Raw genomic sequence first — 8691 nt, 5'->3', positions numbered from 1 at the left:
CTAGTAAGATTGTGAAGGTGATTTTTAAAACACAGAGTAAATTCCCCACTTTTCGAGAATCATTTGGATGCCTTTCATTAGGCAGAGTTACTGAGAAATGTGGTGTCATCCACCTATTAGCACCTCTTCTAGTGCCATGTATGTGCAGGAATTCAGAGGTGATATTGCCAAATCCAGTTATTCCTGATTTTGTGTCCTGAGAAAAATGCCTCCCCGGTCCAGCTGACAGAACAGTGTGGACTGGTGTCAGCACCCAGAAATCTTGATGCCATCAGTTCAAATTGTCTCAGCACATCAAGCGCAAAACACACAGTTGTATCCCATTACCTTTGCAACTGAAGGGACAGAGTAGAGATGCTGCAAATTCAAGAAGGCTGCCTTTGCATCACCTGATTTCTTCTCCTAATGAGAATCTCAGCACAGTGCTAGGGGGAGAGGCTGGCAGTTAAATAAAGTACAACAGCCACTGAATTTAAATGGGTATCTGGCCCAAGAAATAAATAGCAAGATAATGGAAAATGATGGATCTGTAAAGTTCCACTCCGTAAAAGATGGCACAGCTTTTCATTCTTAGCCAGGATTGGACAGCACACTATTAAAATTATGTGTTTTCCCCTTGAAGGCATGCAACAGAATGGAAATGGAGATTCTGGGAGCCAAATTCTTGCTAATAATTCTCACACACGTTGCATATTGTTCTATCTAATTACAAGCACTACACTGATAGGAAAGCCCATTTCTGTTTCATAGCTTTAACCAAAAATTATGAGGAAAGCTGCATTGATTAATTAGTTACTCTATTATAATTAAAACTTTTTTATTGGAGGCTGAATTCTCAAACATGTAGAAAATGAAATAGACTTTCCCTTTTATGATTGGGAAATGTTTTAAATGTGTAATAAAGCTCTGAGCACACTCCACAGTGCCTTTACTGAGTTTTGAAACATCCAGCATGCTGGAAACCACTAGATTAAAGGAGGGCCCTTTGGCTTGGACACGTTCTTTCTGCTAACACAGGATCTGGTGGGGTAGGGGCAGTGGGGTTGTGCGGGGGGTGGGGAGTTGGGGAGGTAGACCCATATTTCCAGATCCTGAAACAGCCCTGAACCATGAAATAGAGTGGGGTGTCCCAGGAATTGGTCTTTTCAAAGAAATAGGGTGGCCTAGTGGAAAGAGCATTGGCCTGGGAGTCAGCGAGCCTCAGTTCTAATCCTTACTTCACCACATGCCTGCTGTGTGATCCTGGGTGAGTCCCTTAACTTTTCTGTGATTCAGTTTCCTCATCTGGAAAATGGGGATTCAACACCTGTTCTCCCTTACTATTTAGACTGGGAGCCCTGTGTCGGGCAGGGACTGTGCCTTGTCTTCTCATGCCATCGAGGCATTTCCGACCCATAGCGACACCTCAGATACAGCTCTCCCAGAATGCCCGGCTCTCCATCTGCAATCATTCCGGTAATGTATCCATAGAGTTTTCTCGGTAAAAATATGGAAGTGGTTTACCACTGGCACCTTCTGAGCAGTAAACTCGAGTCTCCACCCTCGACTCTCTCCCATGCCACTGCTGCCCAGCATGGGTGAGTTTCGACTTGTAGCCAATTGCCTTCCACTCGCTAGCCACTGCCCAAGCTAGAAATGGAATGGGTAGGCCTCTGCTTGACTCTCCCTCCTGTAGCCAAGACTGGTAGAGTACTAGAAACTCTCCAGGTGTGACCCTGAGAGGGGAGGGACTGTGTACAATCTGATTATCTTGCATTTACCCCAGTACTTAGTAGTATGGTGCTTAGCACATAGTAAGCACATAAGTTATTATTATTATTATCATCCTAGAGATCACTCCACAGGTCAGTCCTGGGATGTTGCATCAGTTTACGTTATGGTCTACATTGCGTGTGTCACTAGAAGCCATCAGATGCCAGTTGACTCTGAAATAAAATCAGACTCTGAAGATACCTACCAGTAAGACAGAAGCCTGTCAGACTGAGATGAAAGCCTCTAGAGCATCTAGAACATTTTCTGACAGTTGAGTATCTGGTTTCATACTGCTCTCAATTAGAGATGATTTAACACGCAACAGCCAGGGTCATTTTTGTGTTCTTTAGTGGCTTTCTTTGATTTAGATAGTAGTCAAAGCATTAGTCAAAGCATGGGAGACATGCATTTCCTCAGAAACTCTTGAATACCCAAATAACTGTGAAATGACCATTAACCCCTCGATCATTTAAGTCATTATGTGGGCTCAGTGAGAGCCAATTTGAGGGTTTTATGTGGGGCTAAATTGATCTGACAATGAATATAATGGCTGGAGCTTGAACTCACCTCTGCCCATCTTGAGGAAATGAAGTGCACTAAAGGTTCAGGGGGAGACATTTGAGGCTTTGGTGGTCTGTTTAAGTCTCACAGACCAAAATCAGTAGTCAGGTAACCTCAGATCCCTGAACCTTCCTCAAGCCTCAAGTATGCCTGAGAGCTGAGAAAAAATGTATAATCAAGGGGCCAGACAGTTGATAGGCTTTCAAAGTATTTGAGGGTTCTGGAGGGAAAGAGACTTCCAAAGATCTCATAGTTTTTAGCATGTAGTGAGAACCCTGAAATTGTCCTGTAGCACAGGAAACTCTTTGCATCTGTGAACCCGTCTCTAGCGGAGTGAAGTCTTTCAGTCATTCAGTCAGTCAATCTTATTGAGTGCTTACTGTGTGCAAAGCACTGTATTAAGTGCTTGGGAGAGTATAATATAACAATGAACACACACATTTCCTGCCCACAGCCAGCCTACAGTCTAGAGGGGGAGACAGACATTGATATAAATAAATAAATTGCAGATATAATAATGATGGTATTTAAGTGCTTACTATGTGCCAAGCACTGTTCTACATGCTAGGATAGACACAAGGTAATCAGGTTGTCCCAAGAGAGACTCACAGTCTTAATCCCCATTTTTCAGATGAGGGAACTGAGGCACAGAGAAGTTAAGTGACTTGCCCAAAATCACACAGCTGATAAGTGGCGGAACTGGTATTAGAACCCACGACTTTTAACTCCCAAGCCCATGCTCTTTCCACTAAGCTATGCTGCAGGGCTGAGAGAGGGGATGAATAAAGGGAGCAAGTCAGGGTGATACAGAAGTGAGTGGGCGAAGAGGAAAGGAGGGCTTAGTCAGGGAAGGCCTCTTGGAGGAAACGTGCCTTCAGTAAGTCTTTGAAAAGGGGTGAGTAATTGTCTGTCGGATATGAGGAGGGAGGGCATTCCAGGCCAGAGGCAGTATGTGGGCCAGAGGTTGGTGGCGAGATTGACGAGATCGAGGTAAATTGAAAAGGTTGGCATTAGAAAAGAGAGAAGCATGCAGGCTGCATTGTAGTAGGAGAGTAGTGAGGTGAGGTACAAGGGGGCAAGGTCATTTAATGCTTTAAAGATGATGGTAAGGAGTGTCTCTGATGTGGAGGTGGATGGACAACCACTGGAAGTTCTTGAGGGCAGGGGAAACATGGCCTGAACGTTTTTGTAGAAAAATGATCTGGGCAGCAAAGTGAAGTATGAACTGGAGGGAGTGGGGAGAGACAAGAGGCTGTGAAGTCAGCACAGAGGCTGATACAGCAATTGAGGCAGGGTAGGATAGGTGATTGGATTAACGTGGTAGCAGTTGGGATGGAGAGGAAAGGGCAGAGTTCAGTGATGTTGTGAAGGTGGGACTGACAGTATTTAGTGATGGACTTAATATGTGGATTGTATGAGAGAGAGGAGTCAAGGATAAGGCCAGGTTTACGGGCTTGTGAGACAGGTAGGATGGTGGTTCCATCTACAGTAATGGGAAAGTCATGGTGAGGACAGGGTTTGCATGGGAAGACAAAAGTTCTGTTTAAGAAATGTTAAATTTGAGGTGATAGGAGGACATCCAAGTAGCAATGTCTTGAAGGCAGGAGGAAATGCGAGACTGTAGAGAAGGAGAGAGATCGGGGCTGGAGATGTAGATTTGATTATCACCCACAAAGAGGTAGTAATTGAAGTCATGGGAGTGAATGAGTTCTCCAAGGGAGTGGGTGTAGGGTGTTCTGCACACAGTAAGCACTTAATAAATACTATTACTGCTGTTACTATTACTAAAAATACTAATGAATTGCTCGTTGGGTCTGCAGTCCTCAGCTGTTTCCAATAAAACATTTTCCAGTGGGTTAATTAATTGGCAGATAAACTGCCAAACAAAGGTTAAACACTTTGGATATAAATCTTACTTTTAACCTGGGTCGGGTGGCAGTGCAAACTGGGGGCTGTGCTATAAGAGTGGAGAAGTGGGGTGGGGTGAGGAGCACTGCTTAATTCCCAGGGCTTGGGGTAGCAAAGGGGAAACTGCTGGAGCATGCTGGGTAGGGCTCTGCTGGAAGCCGAGGAGCAGAAATCACCCTCCCCTGGTCTTGGGAAATGGGGAAAAAATGCCCTACTGAGGTGGAGGTAATGCTTCATTCATTCTAGGTCTTTGGTTGCGCTGCCCTCCAAGATCTGTCACAAACAGCCATGCCAACATGAAGCACTCTGAGAATCTTAATAAATGGTTCAGAGCTGTTGTGTTTACAAAGAAATTCCCAGAGTCTGGATCAATGGATGATGTCAAATACTTTGGTACAAGTTTATGAAAACTATACAGAGGGCAGGGTGCAATTCCCCAGACTTCTCCAGTAACTGGTGTGTGGCAAGGGTTTTGTCTGCTGTGATGTGTTGTTTTCTAATGCGATATTGCAATTCCAAGAGTGTGCAGTCAACCGCATTCTTCACTAACCGGTCCAGATGTCTTTGGCAAAGATCTTGTCGGCAGTGAAGAACAGGGATATCTTTCATCTTTCTTCTTGAAGTTGGTGATGATGGTGGCATCTGTTATATCCCGGGGCATCTTCTCAGAGTCTTTGGGATGAGGAAATCTGCTTATCGTGTACAGGTGCTCTGCAATCTCTCTTTGTTCTGACCGCGGTGCAGTAGTGATTCCCTCTTTAGCTAAGATGAGGGCCATGTCTTCACATGTTGGTAGAATTCTGATATTTTGCAAAGCCCACACATTTTTGATAGTAGAGGGTGTGTTCAGGACAATGTTGAAATATAGCTGTCATCTCAGAATTCCTTCCTTACCCAGTCAAGACTGGAACCATCTTCATTCTTTGGAGGTGTGGTGATAGTGTCTTTCAGGCCAAATACCTTCTGAGCCACAGACCTGACTTGTCAGCAGGTACCCACTCTCCAACTCCAACCCTAATCCTCTCATCCCCTGTTGGCAATCAGTCTAGCTGGAATCTTGTGTTTGATTTCTTGATGCTGTCAGCTTCTAGCTGGGCTGGCTATTAAGTTGTTGGCATTTCATTTGTCGTGGTTTGTCCATCAGTGGTCCTCCCAAATCCTATTCATTCACTTATGTATTCTCCACAGGCAGTTTGGACCACTAAATTGTAAAGTCTTATAGAAGGGGCAAGTAGATCTTGACTTCAAAGTTATTTTCCTCAGTTCTCTCTCATCCTTCGCTTCATGCCCTCTCTACAAAATGGACATTTCCCAAGTTCTTAAAAGTTTCTTCTCCTTGGGATTTCCATTTTCAATACAGTATGAGCGGCTTTTCAAGGTTTAGATCAGTCCCATATGTCTCTGACAGAAAAAAAGCAAGAATTGTTGTTTACCAGCTGAAGGTGGGGTACTCCTCGAGCAGGTACAAATGGGAATGTGAAAGGTGTGATGACGGTTCTTAGCCATAATACATGAGTCCCACAGTGCACTGGGGCTTCAGCTGTAAGCAACCTGGTAGTATTGGGAAATTGCTAATAGAATGAAGAGAATGAAAATGAAATAGCTGGTGTGGATAAGGTAGCTACAATCTAGCACATCTCAAGTGTTAATATGTTTTGAAGAGGTGTGTTTTTTTCTTCACATTAGCCCATTTCCTATTTCAACATTAACAATGAAACTCCTCAGGGTCACTGTGAATCCCCGGCCAGGCCTCGTCGATGCCAAGCTCAATCCAGGGAGGTGATTACTAGCTCTGTAGGAGCAGCAGGTCGAAAACTGATTGAGAAGAGTATGGTTCCAGCAGTACTAACCCTGAAATCACCCAGGAACTTGACCAAGTCTTTTACCTCTCAGCATTTCATCCAGTTTCTCTACCTTGGAGCTAGGAGGGAAAACAAGAATTCCTCTCTGGAGATACAGTGAAGTACTTTCTATTCACTTCCCACTTCCTCATTTATGTAGAGTGATGTCATTCCTCCCTAAAGGATCACTAACAATGCTTAACTCCAATCTGCATTAAGTTTCTGTAAAAGACATTGTGGACTCTAGCATAAGGATCATGGGCTTGTGAAGATGATTTATTTCAAGAATTTCAACCCAGAAAAAGGATTCAGAAGTTTATCAGCTCTACTCTTGGAAATATCATTGACCTACTTTGTGACCTTGAAAGTCATTTCACCTCTTGGTACTTCAGTTTCCCCATCTGTAATATGGGAATTAAAATGACAGCATCCCATATAGGGGACAAGGGAGAGTGACAACAATCATGAAAAAAATGGGAAGCATATCTGGAAAAGAATAAATACGTTAGAAAAGTTTAGTGTGGAGAAACAAAGGATGTGATGGAGGTTGATAAAGTTTCCCAGGAGACTTCGGGACTCAGATCCAGCTTGGCGTAGTGGATAGAGCATGAGCCTGGGAGTCAGAGGGCTGTGGATTCTAATCCCAGCTCTGCCACATGTCAGCTGTGTGACCTTGGGCAAGTCATTTCACTTCTCTGAGCTGGCTGCCTCATCTGTAAAGTGGGGATTGAGAGTGTGAGCCCCATCTGGGCCAGGGACAGGACCCAACCCAATTTGCTTTTATCCACCCCAGTACTTTGTACAGCACCTGTCTATCTCTAGAGGATATCTCCTGCCTCTTCTTAAAAGCCACCCCCTTCACCTGCACATCCGACCCCATTCCTTTGCACCTTATCAAAACTCTCTCCCTCTCCCTAACAACCATCTTCAAATGTTTGCTCTCCAATGGCTTCTTCCCCACTGCTTTCAAACATGCCCATGTCCCCCCATCCTCCCTCCAGCTATCACCCCATCTTCCTCCAACCATTCCTCTCCAAACTCCTGAGTCGTCTAAACCCACTGTCACAAATTACTCTCCTTCAATTCTCTCCTGGACCCCATCCAATCTGGCTTCTGTCCCCTTCACTACATGAAAACTGCCTTCTCAAAGGTCACCAATGATCTCTTTCTTGCCAAATCCAACGGCCTCTACTCCATCTTAATCCTCCTCGGCCTCAGTGCCTTTGACACTGTGGACACTGTCCTCTCCTTGTTCTCCTCTTATTTCTCGGCCATTCATTCTCAATCTCCCTCATGGCTCCTCCTCTGCCTCCCACCCCCTAAACCATGGGGGTCCCTCAAGGTTCAGTTTTCGGTCCCCTTCTATTCTACATCTACTTTGGACAACTGATTCACTCCCATGGCTTCAACTACTACCTCGATGCAGATGATACCCCAAATCTAAATCTCCAACCCTGATTTTCCAGCCCTCTCTGCAGTCTTGCATTTCCTCTTGCCTTCAAGACATCTCTACTTGGATGTGCTCCTGTCACCTCAAGCTTAACATGTCCAAAACAGAACTCCTTATCTTCCCATCTAAACCCTGCTCCCTGCCCCCACCCCGACTTTCCCATCACTGTAGTTGGCACCACTATCCTTCCTGTCTCACAAGCCCATAACCTTGGCATTATCCTTGACACACCTCTCTCATTAAACCCACATATTCAATCCATTACTAAATACTGTTGGTCCTACCTTCATAACATCGCTAAAATCTGCCCTTTCCTTTCCATCCAAATTGCTACCACCTTAATCTAATTGCTCAACCTATCCTGGATTCCTGCATCAGCCTCCTTGCTGACCTCCCAACCTCCTATCTCTCTTCACTCCATACTTCACTCTGCTGCCCAGATCATTTTTCTGCAAAAATGTTCAGGACATCTCATCTTGCTCCTCAAGAACCTCCATTGATTGCCCATCCACCTCCGCATCAAACAAGAACTCCTCACCATTGGCGTTAAAGCAGTCCATTACCTTGACACCTCCTATCTCATCTCGCTATTCTCCTTCTACAACCCAGCCAGCACACTTCACTCCTCTAGTGCTAACCTTCTCACTGTGCCTTGGTCTTCCCTATCTTGCCACTGACCCCTGGTCCATGTCCTGCCTCTGTGATGGATTGCCCTCCCTTCTCAAATCCCACAGATAATTACTTGCACCCTCTTCAAATCCTTATTAAAGGCACATCTCCTCCAAAAGACCTTCCCAGACTAAGCCCTGCCTTTCCTCTTCTCTCGCTCTCTTCTGCATCACCCTGATTTGCTCCTTTTGTTCTTCCCCCCTCCCATCTCCACAGCACTTATGTACATATCTGTAGTTTTATTTACTTGTATTGATGTCTGTCTCCCCCACTTTAGGCTGTAAGTGTTATGGGAAGAGACTGTATCTGTTCATTCTTTTATTGTACTCTCCCAAGTGCTTAGTATAATGCTCTGCACACAGTAAGCGCTCAACAAATTTGATCGAATGAATGAATGAATGGTGCAAATATGATTGATTGATTTAGGTGATCTGCTTGGAAGTAGGGGATGGTCCAAAAGACTTTCCAGCCTAATATTTTATGATGATACTATAGTATCCTAGAAAATCC

General features: G+C 44.6%; 1 non-coding gene across 1 annotated transcript; it reads right to left on the bottom strand.

The window, feature by feature from the left end:
• Positions 1 to 1587: 1587 nt before the first annotated feature.
• On the bottom strand, positions 1588 to 1725 carry LOC119948255. Its single transcript, XR_005456662.1, has one exon. It is a non-coding gene; the product is annotated as a small nucleolar RNA SNORA7 (small nucleolar RNA).
• Positions 1726 to 8691: the final 6966 nt, after the last annotated feature.

This window comes from Tachyglossus aculeatus, chromosome X4 (genome assembly GCF_015852505.1).
Source record: "Tachyglossus aculeatus isolate mTacAcu1 chromosome X4, mTacAcu1.pri, whole genome shotgun sequence".
In the NCBI taxonomy this organism is placed as follows: Eukaryota; Metazoa; Chordata; class Mammalia; order Monotremata; family Tachyglossidae; genus Tachyglossus; species Tachyglossus aculeatus.
The sequence above is the reverse complement of the archived record's forward strand: the minus strand, read 5'-3'. Positions and strand labels throughout refer to the sequence as shown.